Here is a 21,011-nt window from a genome sequence, read left to right on the forward strand (position 1 = left end):
AGCGTCTCGCTCTGGTTCGCCAAGTCCTGAGTGCCATGCCGGTCCACCTGCTCCTGGCCATGGCAATCTCCCCCACCATCCTCAAGAAGGCCAATCGCATTCTCCGGGATTTCTTGTGGCATGGGCGTACGGATGCGCGCTCGGGATCCTGCTTGGTCAGTTGGGCGCGGGTATGCCGCCCTCTGGACTTGGGTGGTTTAGGTATCCGCGACCTCCGCCGCGCTGGAATCTCTCTTCGCGTGCGTTGGCTCTGGTTGCAGGCTACTGATCCCTCCCGGCCCTGGGCTCACCTTAAGCTACCCAACGACCCCGAGGTGCTTCAGTTTTTCCGAGCCTCCACGATATGGTCCGTTGGTAATGGCACTTCCTGCCGCTTCTGGATCAACCCCTGGCTGGATGGCAAATCTATTCTTGACGCTGCTCCTCATGTCACGGCCCTCGTCCCTCGCCGTGCCCGCAACTCTCGCACGGTGGCAGATGCGCTTACAGATCGCCGCTGGATTCGTGACATCCAGGGTGCTCTGGGCTTGGCGGCCACGGTAGAATACGTTGGCCTCTGGATCCGCCTCTAGCAGGTCCAGCTGCTCCCCCGACCGGACTCGATCCGCTGGCGTTGGGCAGAAAATGGATGCTACTCGGCCTCATCCTGCTACACCGCCCTCTTCCATGGCTCCACCTCCTCGCCCACCTGGCACCTCGCCTGGCAAACCAGCGCTCCCACCTCGGTGCAGTTTTTCATCTGGTTGGCGTCCCTCAACCGCTGCTGGTCCGCGGACCGTCTTGCGCGGCACGGCTTGCCCCACGAGCCGGCCTGCGTGCTTTGCTCCCAGGAACCCGAGACCATGCGCCACATCCTGGTGGGCTGTGTCTTCGCGCGGGCGACTTGGTATGCTATTCTATCCTGGTGCTCTCCTACCACGGCCATCCCTGATGGCTCGGTTGACTTCTTCGACTGGCTAGACACTACTCTGCTAGGCACTCCGACATCGAAGCGTCGTGCGCTCGCTACCGTGGCCTCTCTCGTCGCGTGGTCCCTCTGGCGGCACCGGAACGCCGTCATCTTCGACAAGATTGCGCCCTCCCTGCCATCGCTTATAGTCGCAATCAAGGATGAAGCTCGCTCTTGGGCCTTGGCTCGAGCTAGAGGAATGGACATGGGTCTTAATGTAACCTGATCGTGTCTCCGAGGGCTGAGCAACCCTCTGTCTCCTGCTCACCCCGTCACCACAGAGCCGCCATTTATGTGTACGTCTCCGAGGTGATCCCCCGTAACGCTTGTAACTTCACTATTCCTTCCCTATCAATGCAATGATACGCCACCTAAGCGTATTCGAGAAAAAAAACATCTTTGATCGGGAGATATGTGGTAATGGGCTTCCCCAAAGAGATGGTCATGAAGAGTATGAAGGAGATTGGTAATATAAAAGTAATCACTTCCATTTTATTTATGTGCTTGTGTTTGTGCCATTTGTTAACACCTTTTGATTTCAGGACATAGTGATGCAGATGCACTGCTCGAGCTACTGCTCACGTATACGGTATTTGACTATTTATCCATGTGCTTTGTTACTGAATTTATTCTATAGTGCTCTTGATTCATGGCAAGGATTGTTTATTCCGATTGATATGTGAAATGCAAGCACTAGATTGTAACGCCCTTGCCTTTGGCCGAGGGAGGACGCCGGATTTGGGGCTCGTCGCCGGCGAGATCGGACAGGAGAGGGGATCAGCGAGAGGGAAAGACAGATGCAGACGCAACCAGAGAGAGAGAGAGAGAATTCAAATTCATTCAACGATACCCCGCAGGGATCCACACGGCCAGCTTATATATGCTGCCAACAATACGAATGGCCCAAGGCCCGCTACACGCACCCAAGCCCACACCGGACCGACGCACACATTCAAACCTCCTGCCAACGCTTTACGTCTTCGCCTTCTGAACACGTCTTCCACCCTGCTTGACGGCTAGTGACAGTATCTCCATACTGACATTTCCCTCCCCTTGAGACCCAACTGGTCCCCAGGCCGGTGCATCTGGAAACCGTGCTTTGAGCACTTCATAGTCCTCCCAAGTGGCCACTGAATTCGGCACAGATGTCCACTTGATCAGCACCTACAAATGCGCCGCGTTGCCCTTCTTGACTAAACGCCTGTCGAGGATCTGTTCTGGAATCACTCCTGGAACTGACAAATCAAGAGGTTTGGGGAGCACTGTGAATACTGGTGTGTGATCTGGTACATGTGATTTAAGCTGAGATACGTGGAACACTGGGTGGACTTGACTTCCTTTAGGTAACTCGAGCTTGTAGGCAGCTGCTCCAATTTTGGCTATGATCTTAAACGGTCCAAAGTACTTTAATGTTAACTTAGGACAGGGCCTATTAACCAATGATGATTGAGCATACGGTTGCAGCCTCAGATAAACTTGTTCTCCTTCAGAAAACTCCGGAGGTGACCTGTTTTTGTCAGCATAGTGCTTGTACTTCACTTGTGCCCTTTGCAAATGTTCCTTCAATCTGCTAGTGTGTTCTGTCTGAGCAGAGAGCCAGCTATGGACTTCTCCATTTAGGGAAGAGTGATCTCCAGCTAGTTGTCCAATGTTGGGCTCATGTCCATACAGTGCCTTGTAAGGAGTACAGCCAAGTGATGAATGGAATGTAGAATTGTAACCAAATTCTGCTTGGGGCAACCGGCTTTTCCATTTTGCAGGGCAATCATGAACAGCACATCTTAAATACATTTCTAGGCACTGATTTACTCTTTTAGTCTGACCATCAGTTTGAAGATGATATGCAATGCTCATCTGTAATTCTGTGCCCCATACCCTGAATAATTCCTTCCAAAATGAGCTGGTAAAGATCTTGTCACTGTCAAATATGATGGACAGTGGTAAACCATGTAACTTGACCACATTGTTCAAGAAAGCTTTGGCAACTCCAGCAGCAGTAAATGGGTGTTTGAGGGGTATGAAATGGCCAACTTAGTGAACCTATCTACCACCACTATGATAGAACTGTAGCCCTCAGATTTAGGTAGCCCCTCAATGAAATCCATACTTATGGACTGCCATGGTCCTTCAGGAATTGGTAAGGGTTGCAACATACCAGGAGATTTATACAATTCATGTTTTGCTTGTTGACACACAACACACTGCTTGACAAAGTTTTCAATATCTCCTTTCATACCCTGCCAATGGAACAACTGTTTCACTCTGAAATATGTTGGTAAAATTCCTGAATGTCCTCCCACAGGAGAAGAATGAAAAGCTTGTATCAGTCTGATTTTAAGCCCTGTATTTTCTCCTATCCAAATCTGATCATTATGTTTCAACAATCCTTTATGCAACTGAAACCCTGGACAAGCAGCAGGATCTACAGCTAGCTTTTGCAGCAATTCTTGAGCTTCAGAGTCTACAGTATAGGAGTTCAGCACCTCTTGTATCTAAACAGGTTGAGATGTAGACACAACTTGAATAGGAAATAGATGAGCAACTCTAGACAAGGCATCTGCAGCAGTGTTTTCAACTCCTTTCTTGTACTGAATGCTAAACTGTAAACCCACCAGCTTAGTCATAGCTTTTCTCTGTAGCTCTGAAGTCAGTACTTGATCTCCTAAGTGACACAGACTCTGATGGTCTACTGTTGACAGGAACAGCTCCTGGTACAAGATTAATCACATGATCTATGTGTCTGTGACAAGGTAATGTCTTTGGATCACTGAACACATCAGAAAACTCCTGCAAAACTTCTTTCATTGGTGTAGCAACTTCATTTTCTGCATTTTTATCCCATACTAGTTGTATTAAAGCAACTGCCATAATGTCATTTCCTTTATCCCATTTAACTACTTGTTCCACTGGGATTTCAGTCAACTGTGTTTTTTTAGCTGGTAACACTCCTTGCAGTTTCACAGCTTTCCCTTGGTAATCAAACTGGATCCATTTTTCAGCCCATTGACATTGCATCACTCCCCACTTCTCCAACCAGTCCATGCCCAATATTATGTCATATCCTCCTAACTACAAAACCCTCATTTCATTAGTGAAATTGTGGCCTTGTATCCACCAAGTCAACTGTGGTACACATTCAGAGCACTGTAGTAGATCACCATTAGCCACTTTCACTGACAAGGGTGTAGGCAAGGCTTCTGGTGTTAGTTTAACTCTGTCCAACAGAGCCTGATCCACAAAACTGTGAGTAATTCCTGAATCTAACAGTATCAGCACAACTTGATTTCCAATTAGTGCTCTGAATTGTATGGTTTTGGGATGTGAAGCTCCAGACAGTGCCTGTACAGAAATAGTAGCACACTCCTCTTGCTGTTCTTCCAACAATGCATCTAACACAGCATCAGAAATGATTTGATGAGGATCTATACATTCTGCTGCTTTCAACTGGGCAGTACTGTTATTAGTGATGTTGCATACATGCCCAGGAGTGTATTTTTCTCCACAACTATAACACAGTCCATTTGCTCTCCTGTACTCCTTCAACTGTCTGGCCCTCCAAAGTTCACCTGGAGCTACTGATGATTTACTGTCCTGCTTGTTATATGTACTTTTCTGTCCACTAACTCTATTTCCTTACTCTGACTCATTTGCCTTTCCTGTATGAGAGCATATAGGGCAGCCTGGTGGACTGATTCAGGCAATTGCATCTCAACTCAAGCACTCAATTCCTCTTTCAGTCCCATGGTAAATCTGGTTATTAGCAGAGTATCACTAATGGATGGTTCATAGAGCTTAATGTTGTACACCAACTGATGGAATTTGTTTTTGTACTCTTCCACAGATCCCCACTGTTTCAGTCTCATCAGTGTCTGCAGCAGCTCCCTGTGAACATTAACGTCGAATTCTGCCAGTAATGTTGCACATAACTGCTCCCAACTCGGCCAACCTCCTCCTTGTTTATAGGACTGAAACCAGTGAGCAGCATTATCCACTAGATGCAGGGACGCTGAAGTGACTCTGAAACTGTTGGGAATACTGTACAACTGAAAGAACGCCTCGCACTGATCGATCCAAATCCTCACTCCCGTCCCATCAAATTTTGGGAAATCCATCTTCGGCATCCAGTTTCTCTTCCCTGTCGCCTCCTCTCGCATGACATGCTCGCCTTGCTCACCACTGGGGTAAGGATTGGGGACAGGTACCTGATTTGGCCATGGTTGGCTCCTCGCCGTGGAGCCCAACGCCGCGGGCGCAGCCCCGAGCACCCCTTCAGACAGCGGAGTTCCATTCAACGCTGCGCCTCCCCTGCCCACTGATGCGGCGACGCTCTGTTTCGCCGACTGCGCTTGCTCTTGCTGCACCTTGCCCAGAGTGTCGCAGGAGAGATTCACTTTCACTTGCACTTGGTCCAGGCGCTGAGACTGCTCCTCCAATTTCGTCCAGCGCTTCCAATCGGTCGCAACTCTCCGCCACCTTGCCCAACTTGCTCTGCTCCGCCCGCAGCTCCGCGAATTCCTTCAGCATGCGCTCCTGGAACAGCTCCATCCCGCGCGTGATGTGCTTCGTCTGGGTGCTGGCCTTGAACGCCGTCGTGTCGTTCCTCTCTGGAGCAACCCACCTCAGTTCGAGGATTACACCGATCGAACCCTAGGGTGATCGGAGACCGTCGCCTCGGAATTTGTTGTGTACGCTCTCAAGAATAGCGGAAGCGAGCCACGGACCGGTCGCTCTGATACCAGATTGTAACACCCTTGCCTTTGGCCGAGGGAGGCTGCCGGATTTGGGGCTCGTCGCCTGCGAGATCGGATAGGAGAGGGGATCAGCGAGAGGGAAAGAGAGATGCAGACGCAACCAGAGAGAGAGAGAGTGAATTCAAATTCATGCAACGATACCCCGCAGGGATCCACACGGCCAGCTTATATATGCTGCCATCAATACAAACGGCCCAAGGCCCGCTACACGCACCCAAGCCCACACCAGACCGGCCCACACATTCAAACCACCCGCCAACGCTTTACGTCTTCGCCTTCTGAACACGTCTTCCAACCTGCTTGACAGCTAGTGACAGTATCTCCATACTGACTAGATGACGATGATGCAGTGGGTAATAATCACTCTACTTCTGGCTGCATCCTCCCTGTTGTTGAAGATAACGATGATCTGGATTTTGGGAACTGGGATGGTGATGATGATGCTGGTGGTAGAGAGTCAAGCTCTGATGATTCTGGTTGTGAGGTACTCCCTCTGTTCCCAAATATTTGTCTTTCTAGACATTTTAAATGGACTACAACATACGGATGTATGTAGACATATTTTAGAGTGTAGATTCACTCATTTTGCTTCGTATTTAGTCACTTGTTGAAATCTCTATGAAGACAAATATTTGGGAACGGAAGGAGTAGATGATTACTTATCTTCAGTTCAGTAGCCAAGAATTGTTTGATCATATGCTGATATATTTGAAATCTTTGCCATGAGCACCCCTGTTACTTACTGTTTTGAGATTTCGTGAGTGTAGTTTGAGCACTTGATTTTTGTTACATAGAATTTTCACCATGTTAAAAATTTATCGTTTAAGAGTGTATTATTGTTCTGCAATATTCCCCGTAGATATTTTTGTTAGTCACCACTCGTTTTCTCTTCAGTTTTTATGCATTTGAATATTAGTAGTAAGGCTTGCAACTTGTGGAGTTATGTTGGTACAAGAAAATTATATTACAGGTGCTTTAACCAAGAGAATATATTACACATACCGCAGGCGCTTTAACCTGCAAAAATCCAAGTTTGTGCACCGGTTATGGTTTTTGATTCATTACCTCCGCTCGGAAACAAGTGGTGCGGTTTTAGTTCAAATCTGAACTAAAACAACGCCAGTTATTTCCTAACGGAAGGAGTAATTTGTAGTCCAGGATATAGTCTACAATCATACTGAGCTCAGAAGAGTTTGGAAGAAATAGAAGCTAAACTTGAATGCTTAATACTAAACAAAGAAGCAAGAATATGACTGGACCTAAATAATTATATCCTGCACTGTTGTAAAGTTTGTGCTGCAACCCAGCTCATCACTTCGTCATCTTCTCTTGAAGACGCACGGTTTGCTTCATCATCCATCCACCGGTGTTTAAAATTCTATCACGAAAGCAGCATGGAGAGACCAGATGATTGTGTTTCACTATTGCTATGCATCCAGCACAACCAGATGAAACAACTAACCTGCCCGTTCATTCCTGTCCAGCACAACTAGTACTTCATATTGTTACTTGCTATTGTATTAATGTCATTCTCAAACAGCACCGGAAGAAATGAGGTTCCTAAATTATTGCATTGATATAATTTTTTTTCTGTTTTGTTCGCTTGTTTCTTGGGAGCTCTATGCTATTCATCTCTTGATCATTGAATAGTGTAGGCCCCCTTCTTTTCTCTAGCCATATACATGTTGCTCCGTAGTTGTATATCCCTGTCAGCAATCACTTAGTTTGGCAGTAAGAAGTCAGTGAGATATATCTAGTATATTCTAATCTCTTATTTTGTTGTACTTTTATGCAGGAATTTTTGCGAGAGATGTCAGAGAGGGACGATAAGATCAACTCCTTAGTACACATGGGCTTTTCTGAAGATGAAGCAAATAGGGCTATTACAAGATGTGGCATGCTTCTTTTTGAAATCATTTGCATTAACGGTAATTCTTTCATGGAAAGAATACCTTATGCTATATATTTCTGTTTGAATTTCCCTAGGTGTGGATGCTGATATCTGTCTATTAGTTGATTCGATTAGTGCATCGTGTGCCGCAGAAGATTGTCATTCTAGAAACTTATCTGACCATCAGGTACCTTGTGAGGTACCTTGTGGTTTGATGTACACTTGAATAAGATGCCATTTTCGCTCTTTTAATTTGATGTAAGGACACCAGAATCTGTGTACATTTGGCAGGTTACAGATAGATGCTTCAATTCCTTTGGAGGCAGAAAGAAAGCAAGGTTGATGGAAGAGAGCAGGAAAAAGAGGAAGAGATATGGGGGTGAAGGACAAGGCAATCGACCTTCCTTGGATGGCAGCGATGAGGAATCAATGCCTCTCCCAAATCCAATGTCTGGATTTAACTTGCCTGGTTACAGGGGACCATCAGTTACCCGAATGCTTTCTAAACTAGATATCGGACCACCTTTTTTCTATTATGAAAATGTGGCCCGAGCTCCAAAAGGTGAATGGGCGAAAACTTCAAGGAATCTGTTTGACATTCAGCCAGAGTTTGTGGATTCTCTTCATTTATGTGCAGATTGATAACAGATTGCCTCTTCTTCCTCTGCCCCCAAGACCATATTTGAGGCATTCCCTCATTACAAGAAGTGGTGGCCTTACTGGGACCAGAGAACACAGCTCAATTGCTTACAAACATGTGTAGCAAGTGCATGTTAAACACATCAATATCTACATGGCTGGCGGATATCTTCATGAGTCGCATCTGGTTAGCTAGTTAGATTATAATGTTTATCTCTTGTAACTCTTATCTCTATCTCCTTTCTTCCTCTTCAAGAATGTAATCTCAACCGAATGTATGCGCTGTTATGGGAGGTACGCTCCATCTATATAACATGAAGCCGTCGGCCTGAGAAGGTAAGACGTTCCGCTAGTTCGCACATGGTAATCAGAGCCCCATCTCTTCCCATCTACTGAGATCCCATCTACCGAGCCTAGCCATGTCTTCCTCCTCCTCCTCCGGCGCTTCCGAGACCACCCTCAATGGGCAGGTCACCGAGAAGTTAACACGCACGAACTATGTGCTCTGGCGCATGCAGGTCACTCCTCATCTACGCGGCGCCGGCGTCTTCGGCTACGTCGACGGCACCACACTGGAGCCGGGCAGGCTTCATGTCACCAAGGACAAGGATGGCAAAGAAAGCACTGAGCCCAACCCTCTCCATCCAATCTGGGTCCGGGAGGATCAACAGATGCTGGGCTACCTGCTCAGCACCCTCTCCAAGGAGGTCCTGATTGCAGTGACCACGGTCACCACGGCGCACGCGCTCTGGACAGCAGTGGCAGGTATGTTTGAGCCACGTGAATAACATCAGGACGACGCTCATCAATGCGCAGAAGGGCAACCAGATGGTTGCCGCCTACTTTGCCTCTCTCCGTGGCCTCGCCGACGAGCTTGTCAATGCGGGGAAGGCCATCCAAGATGACGAACTCATCTCCTACATCATCCACGGCCTCGACGTCGACTACCAGCCCCTCGTCTCCGCCCTCGACGCACGCGTCACGCCGGTCTCCCTCGACGAGCTCTACGCCATGCTCAGCAACTTCGACCAGCGCATGGCCCAGTTTAATCACTCGGGCAGCGGCGGCTTCCGCTCCTCTGCCAACGCCGCGGTGCGTGGCCGTGGTGGTGGATCACGTGGCCGTAGCTCTTCTCGCGCCAAGGGGCGATCTGGCGGACACGGTGGTGGCGGCAACAACGGCGGCGGCAACAACCGCTCTGGTGTATCTCGTGGTCGTTGTGGCGGCGGTCCACCTCGGGCCCGACCGGAGACGCCTCGCTGCCAAATTTGCGGTAAGCCAGGGCACACCGCGAAGGATTGCTGGTACCGTTATGATGAAGACGACGAGGACTCCCAAGATGAAGAAAAAGTGGCTGCCGCCGCTGATGGATCCTACGGCATCGACACAACTTGGTACGTCGATAGCGGCACCACCAATCACATCACCAACGAGCTTGAGAAGGTCACGATGAAAGACAAGTATCGTGGCAAAGATCACATCCACACGACAAGTGAAGAAGGTATGCAGATTTGTCACATTGGTCATTCTACGTTTCGTACCCCTCACCGTCCAATTCATCTCAAGAAAATTTTGCATGTCCCTAGTGCTGCTAAAAGTCTCCTCTCAGTTCATAGAATTGCCCTTGATAATCATGTTTTCCTCGAATTTCATCCTTATTTCTTTTTGATCAAGTACCAGGCCACGAAGAAGGTTCTCTATCGAGGTAGATGTGTTCGAGGGCTTTACCCGTTGATTCCGGAGCTTAGGAGACTCAATAAACAAGCCAATGGTGTTGTCAAAGTTTCGTCAACACGGTGGCACGATCGATTAGGGCATGCTGCTTTTTCTTTAGTTGAAAAATTGCTTAGGAAAAATAAACTCCCATTTGTTGGTGAGCGAAATGTCGAAACCATTTGTGATTCTTGTCAATGTGCTAAAAGTCATCAATTACCGTATCCACTATCTACTAGTGTCTCTACCAAACCACTTCAATTGATCTTTTCTGATGTGTGGGGTCCTGCACCCACCTCTGTTGGTAGACATGAGTATTATGTAAGCTTTATAGATGACTATAGCAAGTTTGTGTGGATCTATCTTCCCAAAAAGAGATCTGATGTTTTTCAAGTCTTTCAAAACTTTCAAGCCTTGGTTGAACGAAAATTTGACAGCAAAATTATTGCAGTCCAATCGGACTGGGGGGGGGGGGGAGTATGAAAAACTCAACTCCTTCTTCCAAACACTTGGCATATCACACCACGTCTCATGTCCTCATGCCCACCAACAGAACGACTCCTGTCGGGGATATACCCCCGGTATGACCCGGCCGGAATCATGACCCGGCCGGGCTTGGCGACTCACCAGAGACCTGGCTGGAGCTTGGCGGCTCACTGGCGATCCGCCCGGACATGACGGTTTACATGTAACCCGCCTGGACATTGTGACTCACTGGAGACCCGGCGGGCGAATCAGACAGACGACAAGGCCCAAGGCCCAGCAGGCCGGCTTATACTCTGGTGGGCCGGCTTAAGAGGAAAGGGATGACGAATATTTTCTTTATGAGGAAGCAAGACCCGGACTTGTATTCAACTTGTGAGAAAGGATAGACTAGTCCTAGTCTTACTAGGACTCCACATGTAATCCGCCCCTTCAACATATATAAGGAGGGGCAGGGCTCCCCAAAGAGGGACAGAGAAGAAGAAAACAATCTCTAGGGCTAGACACTAAGGGGGAGCCGGCTTATGCGGCGACTCTTTCATGAGCATAATGAGATCTAGCCACAAACAGCATGTAGGGCTATTACTGGTTGATGTTTTCCGGGGCCCAAAACTGTCTAAATTCTTGTCTTATGCGTTGATCCGCCCTGCGTCTCTCATCCCGATCAACCCCTCTCAAGCTACCACAAAGATGCGTTGGCCTCGCGACTAAGTCCTCACACTAAGACATCTGCTGTGACAATTCCACGACAGTTGGCGCCCATCATGAGGCTCGCGCACGATGGTGTTGAGTTTTTGAACGGATCTCTCCCAGGGATCGAGAAGCTCGCAGTTGACCGGATTAAGAAGAGCCAGCGTGGAAAAGTATTCAGCGGCGACGTACATATTGGGTTAAAAGGAATTTAGGGTTTGGCATCGCCGATACAACGCGAACCGTCGAAACCGAATAGAAGAATATTTTTTTTGGCTAAAGTCGCGTGTCGCCGAGACCGACAGGAATTATGTTGCAGCCGTACGCCATGTCGGATCAATCTGTATCAACGCGCGTGTGTGAGCAAGGGTCAAGCCCCGAGGCAATACTACTACAGCGCTACTCCGTTGCTACTGTTCGTATAAAGTGGTCTACCAAGTAGTACTTGAGTACCGTCCATGTAAAAGCTCAGATTTTTGGGGAGGAGTAATTTGTCCAGCAAGTTTTTTAATTACCAAAAAAGGGAGAAGGCCACGACCTGGTATCAACTGGTTACGACTCGGGAACGGACGTGGGTTCATCCAACCGACCACGACTCGAGAGCGGCTTCCGCGTGTGTGACCTCGCTTCACAGGCGCCCAACGCCACCTCCGAGCCGGCCGCCTCCGTCGTCCACTTCTGAACCGCCTGGCCTGCATCGGTTGAGCCGCCGCCAGTGATGACCAAAGTCTACTACAGTACAAGTCAGTCCATTGCTGTCAACAAGTACTAAACCGATTAGTACTCCATTTGGTGAGGAAAACATCCAAATACTTGTGCTATGAATCAATCAACGGATGACTGTTGCGACATCTCCTTGCGCTCGTCCAGCGCCGGGTCACCGTCGCCGCCGTCAACCGCTGCGGCCTCACTCCCTTAAGCATCAACTGCGCCGCGCTTGGCTCACACCTGCTCCGTGCCTGCGGCCCTGACCGTTTTCTGCGCCGCCGTGCCGGACGCCGGCTCCGCCTCCCGCACGTCGGTTGACCCGCCAAAGCGCCTCAAGGCCCCGCTTCTAGTCGCTGCTGCGCCCTGCTTCACAGTTTCCGCTTCGCCGAGCCACTTCACTGACCTCGAGACGCCTTGACGACTTGTTGCACGCACATGCAGCGGCAATCTGCGGAAGTCAAAGACCGAAAGAAAGGAGAATAAGAAAAGCACTACTAGTACATCTCACGGGAGGTCTAATACAGGAATCAGCCAAAGTTAACATGATTGGTCACGGCTAATGCAATGATGTATATTGGCGTAAAAAAATGATGTTTGGGCACGCCCTCCAGAGATTGATGGATGCATGGGTGGATATGAAGACCCATTAAAGCCTGCATGATGAATTTTGCTTCGATTGCTACGTCCGACGAAAAACCAGGTGTTCTCAACACTGATTTTTTGTGTCTGTACATGTTAATTCTTTTAGAAAATATCTTCTTTTTTCTGGCCTGTACTGTTTTATACAGGATGACCCGGAGAAGGACATGAACTCTGCGATTACCCTTGCTCCGAGCTACCGCCTATGACTGTGCTGAGCCGCCCTAGCGCGAGCGGTTCTGCCCGATCCGGCCTCGCTACCGTGTTCGTCACTGAACCGCCACGAGTAAGCCGCCGCTAGCAGCGAGCAACCGCCGTGGCCACTACTACTCCACATGAGGTTAAGGGTGCAGTCAAGACATTGTCCATGTTTACCCGCTGAAAATACCAGGTGCTATCTTCTCTATATATCTTATCAGTACATATTAAATTGTTTAAGAACAATTATTTTGGTCTGTATATTTTTATGTGCAGCAAAGGTGGTGCCATGTTGTGTCTATGAAGTGTACGGCAGCAGCATCACGCGCCGGCGTCCGTGCCCGCTTACTGATGGAACAGGTGTGTGCAAGTCGCCGCTCGTGCAGCTTAATTTACATCAACCCGCCGGAGCCGTGTTGAGCCGCCCTTGCCGCTTTGAGCCGCCGGGGGTTATATTAAGTCGCCGGTCTGCCTAAGACACCTCTGTCGCGATAAACGGATCATCCATCGTCCAAACAAATCAGGTAATATCCATCCAAGTTGGTTTTATTAGCACATGTTGTTTTTGTCAAAGAACAGATTTATCTTTGCCTTGGTCTGCAATATTCTTTATGCAGGGCAATTATTTATGACAAAAGGTGATATTATACCGCGGAGATGGAGGCATGCCAACATCTTTTGGCACATGTGGTCGTCGTTACTCAACGGACTCCCGCACCGTCTTATAACGTCGTGGCCGTCTCTCGCGGCCGCACCGACTTACAAATCGTCGTGGTCGTTTCTCGCGACCGCACCGGTTTACAACGCCGTGGTCGACTCTCCCGTCCACACCGGTTTAAAACGCCGCGGCCGACAGATCTGTCAGCACCCGCGGCCGACTCGGCCGTGATTGATTCCAGTGTCACCATGGTGATCATCAACTCCTCGGTCATAATTGCTGACCTGACACATCAGATGAAATCCATCCAGTATATTTTTATATTATATATTGCTTTTTCCTTAAAAAGAGCAATTGCTCTGGCTTGCAAGTTCTTCAATACAGGACAAGTTATATCACTGAGCTGTTGAATGACTCTTACCGGTTTACATCACGATCAAATATGGAGAATCTCAAGACAACTCCTCGAGTTGCCTCGAGACTCGGGGGTTATGATGACATGACTAAGTAAATAATTGCCAGTTTAAGGCAGATTCAAGAACTCCGGGTCATTGGAAGAAAAAATAGCCCGGCCCCGGACGCTACTGTCTTTTTGATGAATATTTAAAGGCCGTCAGGAAATTTCCAGCTTAAAAGGAAGGATTTCGGTTCAAAATCCGGTTCAAGGTAAACCTGTTTCCCACAAAGCTTGAAGCTCTCAAAACCGGTTTAAAGTTCCGGTTCAAAAAGAATTAATCTCTTGCAAGTTTGAGTTTTCAGACAAATTAATAGTTGCCAAAGAGAACTTGCTGATGCGCGATTCAAACATGGGTATCCTGCCTTACGGCTTACGGCTTATCTTATTATGATCACTTGGGGGCTTCCTTCTCATCGAGCATAGCTGTCGGTACCCTCTTGATCGGCGCGATGCCAGAATTTATATGGTCACTTGGGGGCTTCCTGTTCAAACATAGGTCGTATTCGAACCAAAGAGAACGTAGCTGTCGTAACCCTTTTCATCGGCGCAAAGCCAAACTCACTAGGGGGCTTCTTGATCGTATCCAAATCATAGCTTAACCGCTTTTGGGTCCGACTTGGATCGTATTCGAATCAGGGTCGTTAAAAACCTCTCAAGGTCATTTGGGGGCTTCCTGTTCAAACATAGGTCGTATTCGAACCAAAGAGAACATAGTTGTCGGTACCCTCTTGATCGGCGCAACGCCAAAGCCACTGGGGGCTATATGATCGTATTCGAATCTTAGCTCAACCCCTTTGGAACGGTTTTCTGATCGTATACGAATCAGAAGCCTTAAATTTTTTAAGTCTTTTTTGCAAACAATTTTGGGTTTGACTTGAGACCTTTTTTGGATTATATCTCAAATGTATATAAGTGTTTTATGCTTAAACCAGCTTGACTTTTGACTATAAGTCACCAGCTTATGACAATCATCATGTATGTGGAAGCATTGGCTTCTAAGGATTGGGTTATCATCCTTACTGCACAGGTCATGTAAACCGGCAATACAAATTCAATATCACAGTGGTTATATGTGAGGTATTATGACCCGCCCTGCGGCAAACCGTCAAGGGTTCTTGTGATCTACTTGTGTGCAGGGTAAGACTACATTTGGGTGGTTACCCACCCTGCCTCTTGATGTTAAGTCGCCAGGGCATATATTGTTTAAACTCTATGCAGGATTTGCAGAACTATGACTTATATAAATGCTTCAGTCCAAGCTCATCACTGAAATTGGTGTCTCAAAAGGGTTATCAATTATTGATTTTCTCAAGGGCTATAGGCCATCGGGTTACAAAAATTCCGGCTTACAATGAATGCGCATTAAGTCGTCATCGGCCAAGAGCCACCAGGTATTTAAATTCCGGATCTACTTGTCAACCGATGAGGTATTCAAATCTTTAATAGCCAAAACTGACTGGATTTTCATGATGATATTGAATGATTGAGGTTTTCGTACCGGATTATATTATTCAAATCTTGAATAGCCAACATGGCTGGATTTCTATTGTGATTATCAGTAACCAGTGTTATGATTGAGGTTTTCAAAGTCGCTGTAGCGCAACGGCTATTATTTTTATCAATGGGCATGATTTATTTTACAATGGAGGAAATAGTCCCGAGTCGCTGCAGGCTTACGACCCGGCACTTGGGGGCTACATTGTTCAAATCGAGATTACATCGAATATACAAGTCCCATGTCACTGCCAGCATGCACCATGGTACTTGGGGGCTAATGCAAAGTCATTTTTTGCTCAACTTATTAAAGACCCGACTCATCACATTTTAAATGAACCGGCCCTTGGGGGCTACCAATTGCTCCTATCGGAAATTCAAGGTACACAAGCCTTAATTCATTATATTGAAAGATCCATTATTCAGTTGGTAGAGTACAAAGCTCTTAACCTTGTGGACGTGGGTTCAAGCCCCATGGTGGAGATTACATCATTTGATGGTATTATCAATGAATCATATACAAAGTCTCAGCTCAGTAATATCTTATTGACCCGGCCCTTGGGGGCTACACGTTGTTGCTCAAATTTACATGATCATATTTACAAAGTTCCTGCTCATTATTGCATATTGACCCGGCCCTTGGGGGCTACACTGGTTGAAATCTTTATGAGCATAAGGCAATTACAAGTCCCAGGTTGTTGCAAGCATGGCAACCCGGCACTTGGGGGCTACAGGTGATATGCATATAAGGGAGGAATAACTTCAAATTATCAGTTTTGAGTAAACCAGATTGACCCGGCGTCACCAATAACTATGACCTAGTGTCGGCAACAATTATGACCCGGTGCTATCAATATTTACAAACCGGATATTTTGGCAATGATAAACCGACAAGTTCTACAAGCCGACTGAAAGTTAGATGAGTTTTTCAAGACCAATATTTTTTAAGCCGGTGCTTTGGAAGCCGATTCAAGTGGATTATTTATTACAATATTTCTCTGTAAGATACCAATGTCTGCAAATTGGCTCTGAAGCTGGCCTATTGACCCGGAGTTCTCAAAAGAAGTATCTGGATTTTTGCATTGGCAAGGTTTGGACATATCTGTTAAAGGAGATTTGCTATAAGATCTTTGAGTATGCATCCAGAAGTAAATGACAAGGACTTAAAGATAATCAGGTGCCGGTTCAGGAAAATATTTAACCCAAAGCACAACCTATCAAGTTTGTTCTTGTGTTTATTTTACAGGATCAGTTTAACATGAATAAATCCAAATTAAACAGGGGGCTAATGTCGGGGATATACCCCCGGTATGAACCGGCCGGAATCATGACCCGGCCGGGCTTGGCGACTCACCAGAGACCTGGCTGGAGCTTGGCGGCTCACTGGCGATCCGCCCGGACATGACGGTTTACATGTAACCCGCCTGGACATTGTGACTCACTGGAGACCCGGCGGGCGAATCAGACGGACGACAAGGCCCAAGGCCCAGCAGGTCGGCTTATACTCTGGTGGGCCGGCTTAAGAGGAAAGGGATGACGAATATTTCCTTTATGAGGAAGCAAGACCCGGACTTGTATTCAACTTGTGAGAAAGGATAGACTAGTCCTAGTCTTACTAGGACTCCACATGTAATCCGCCCCTTCAACATATATAAGGAGGGGCAGGGCTCCCCAAAGAGGGACAGGGAAGAAGAAAACAATCTCTAGGGCTAGACACTAAGGGGGAGCCGGCTTATGCGGCGACTCTTTCATGAGCATAATGAGATCTAGCCACAAACAGCATGTAGGGCTATTACCGGTTGATGTTTCCCGGGTCCCGAAGCTGTCTAAATTCTTGTTTTATGCGTTGATCTGCTCTGCGTCTCTCATCCCGATCAACCCCTCTCAAACTACCACAAAGATGCGTTGACCTCACGACTAAGTCCTCACACTAGGACATCTGCTGTGACAATTCTACGACAGCTCCGCTGAACGGAAGCACATACACATAGTTGAGGTTGGGCTAGCCCTCCTGGCAGGAGCCTCCATGCCCCTCAAGTTTTGGGATGAGGCCTTTCTTACTGCTGTTCACATCATTAACATGCTTCATAGTCGAGTCATCAATAATCAAACTCCAGTAGAAAGACTTCTTCACATCAAACCAGACTATAAATCTCTTCGCGTGTTTGGGTGTGTTTGTTGGCCCAATCTTCGCCCATACAACAAAAGAAAACTCATGATTCGCTCAAAACAATGTGCTTTTCTAGGGTATAGCCCTCAACACAAAGGTGTCAAGTGCTTAGATATTTCCACTGGCCGTGTCTATATATCTCGTGACGTCGTTTTTGACGAAACACAATTTCGTTTCGCCACCCTACACCCAAACGCCGGTGCTCGTCTCCGAGAAGAAATTCTCCTCTTACCTACTCATCTTACCACCATTGATCAAGGGGGTCCGAATTCTGATGATCAAATGCTGACTAATCCTGCTACTAATGGTGTGCATGAGTTTTCTGATGATGTTCCAGGAGATAACAGCGAAAATAATGAAGAAATCAGTGAAAAAAACACGCCGGCAGGTCCATATTGCATGTGTCCGCATCCGGGAGGCAAATCATCCTCGGGATTGACTCCGCAGCAGCAGCTCAGTCGATCTCCCTCGGGATCGGCGCCGGCAGACGCGCCAGACACGCAGGCGACAGCGCCAGCCGACCGTGCGGCTGTCTCCAGCCCAGCGCACGCCGCGCGTCATGCCCCAACTGGTGGCGGCCTAAGTGCCTCTCCGCGCCAATCCTCAATCGACACGAGGTCGCACGTGTGTGATGCTCGGATAATTGATCCCACGCTAATGGTGCCACGTCACCACGGTTACTGCTGCTAATCTATCGTTAGATCAAACCGGTCCAAAATTCAAATTCAAGTGTGGTAAATAATAAAAGTTTTCAAACATTAAAGTAAAAATGTTCGGTTTGTACTAAATATTACACAGATAAATATGGTGTAGTAAACACATTTTTATAAAAGGCCTAAATAATTTAAAATGATTTAAAACAGGAAATAAAATAAACAAAAGAAAAGGAAAAATACAAAACCAGAAAAAACAAAACTAGCAAAAAAAGGAAAAGGAGAAAGAGAACCCCCCCGCTGGACCCCTTGGCCCAGCCGGCCACCCCCTGGCCTATAGGCCACCCCCACCCCGACCAAGACCCTAACCACCCGATCCCCACTTCCCCCACTCTCCCCTCACTCCCTCGATCTAGATCGAGATCGGGGCGACCACGCACCCGACCCCATCGACGCCACCGCCCCGGATTGCCGTCGCCGTTCACCGGAGGAGCCTCGCCGGAGCTCCTCCGCCTTGACTTCCCTGACCCTAACGTCGCCGACGCCGTCGACACACGCCGCTGCACCTCGTCATCACGTCGCCGTCGTCTTCGACTTCCTCCTCGACTCCCATTGCCCCGTGCCCTACAAACCCCTCGTGAGGCCCCTCCTTCTCCTCTGCCTCGCTCCCGCCGCGCACCGCGAGCCTCGTGCCGCGCACTGCGCGTCCCTGCCGTGCTACTCCTCCTGCCGCCCGTGCACCCACGCGCGCTCACGCGCGCGGGGCCGCGCCTGCGCCTCCAGCGCTCATGCGCCCGCGCGCCCGTGTTTGGCCCCGCCTTTCGCTGCGGCCTGCTGCTGTTGCGCCCGACCCTCGCCCCACGACCATTGCTCCTCGGTGTCGCCCGCCGTGTCCCCGCCTTGCCGAGGCCGCGCCGCCTCTCACTCATCCCCGCACGCTGACCGCCACGCTGCGCCACCGCGACTGCTCGCCGCCCCTGCTCCCGCTCTGCGGATCTGCTCCACCGCGCCGCCCCGCTCCCACCGGCCGCTCGCGTCGCCCGCTTGCGGTGTCCTCACGCCTCGCTTGCCCGTGCTGCTACGCCTTCCGCCGTCCCCTGTTGCATGTAGCCGCCGGCGCATACCGCGCTCCCCTGCGCCTGCCGAAGGCCGCCACGGCTCGTCTCGCCGGCGTCGTGCCACGCAGCTCCCCGTGCTCGGCGCTGCTCCCGTCGTCGCCGGCCACCGAGGCCCCGGGAGTGCTCGCCCTCGCCTCTCATGGCCACAGTTGCGAGCACCCGCAACCATGAACCCGCGCCCGCAAGGCCCTGGGCCACTTACACGCGGGCCCCAGCGCCTAGAACGTCTATAAAAAGGGGATTAAAAAATTATTAAATAAAAATAAAAATAATTAATAATTAATTAATTAGTTAATTAATTAACTAAAGAAATAATTAACTTAATTAATTTTGATTAATTAAATTAAACAACTAATTAAACGTTAGTTACCTAATTAACCTGATTAGTTAATTACTTAATTAGCCAATGACAGTGGGGCCCACCCCCCCTAATTAACCCTGATTAGGTTAATTAATGTGGTTAATTAAAATGGGTCACTGACAGGTGGGACCAACCTCTCAGGTTGACCAGGTCAACTGCTGACGTCATGCTGATGTCAGCAAACACTATTCTGGATAATATTGATTTAAATAATTAAACAAATTCTAAAAATGATTTAAATCTTTTAAAATTAATATAAAATAAACCGTAGCTCGGATGGAAAAAAATTGTACATGAAAGTTGCTCAGAACGACGAGACGTATCTGGATACGCAGCCCGTTCGTCCGCCACGCATCCCTAGCATAGCGAACACGCAACTTTCCCCCTCCGGTTCATCTGTCTGAAAACGCGAAACACCAGGGATATTTTTCCGGATGTTTCCCCCCTTCACCGGTACCACCTCATACCGCGTTAGTGTTGGAAATATGCCCTAGAGGCAATAATAAAAGCATTATTATTATATTTCCTTGTTCATGATATTTGTCTTTTATTCATGCTATAATTGTGTTATCCGGAAATCGTAATACATGTGTGAATAATAGACACCAACATGTCCCTAGTAAGCCTCTAGTTGACTAGCTCGTTGATCAACAGATAGTCATGGTTTCCTGACTATGGACATTGGATGTCATTGATAACGGGATCACATCATTAGGAGAATGATGTGATGGACAAGACCCAATCCTAAACATAGCATAAGATCGTATAGTTCGTTTGCTAGAGTTTTCCGATGTCAAGTATCTTTTCCTTAGACCATGAGATCGTGTAACTCCCGGATACCGTAGGAGTGCTTTGGGTGTACCAAACGTCACAACGTAACTGGGTGACTATAAAGGTATACTACGGGTATCTCCGAAAGTGTCTGTTGGGTTGACACGGATCAAGACTGGGATTTGTCACTCCGTATGACGGAGAGGTATCACTGGGCCCACTCGGTAATGCATCATCATAATGAGCACAAAGTGACCAAGTGTCTGGTCACGGGATCATGCATTACGGTACGAGTAAAGTGACTTGCCGGTAACGAGATTGAACGAGGTATTGGGATACCGACGATCGGATCTCGGGCAAGTAACATACCGATTGACAAAGGGAATTGTATACGGGGTTGCTTGAATCCTCGACATCGTGGTTCATCCGATGAGATCATCGAGGAGCATGTGGGAGCCAACATGGGTATCCAGATCCCGCTGTTGGTTATTGAGCAGAGAGCGATCTCAGTCATGTCTACATGTCTCCCGAACCCGTAGGGTCTACACACTTAAGGTTCAGTGACGCTAGGGTTGTAGGGATATGTATATGTAGTAACCCGAATGTTGTTCGGAGTCCCGGATGAGATCCCGGACATCACGAGGAGTTCTGGAATGGTCCGGAGGTAA

The 21,011-nt window shown here is 48.2% G+C and overlaps 2 pseudogenes; both read left to right on the forward strand.

The window, feature by feature from the left end:
- The first annotated feature begins 5,504 nt into the window (after nucleotides 1-5,504).
- Nucleotides 5,505-21,011, forward strand: part of LOC125507650 (DNA (cytosine-5)-methyltransferase DRM2-like) — a 37,829-nt pseudogene continuing 22,322 nt past the window's right edge.
- On the forward strand, nucleotides 8,650-9,683 carry LOC147974112 (uncharacterized; annotated as a pseudogene).

The sequence above is a fragment of the Triticum urartu genome, chromosome 5A (genome assembly GCF_056163025.1).
Source record: "Triticum urartu cultivar PI428250 chromosome 5A, HENAU_Tu73, whole genome shotgun sequence".
NCBI lineage: Eukaryota > Viridiplantae > Streptophyta > Magnoliopsida > Poales > Poaceae > Triticum > Triticum urartu.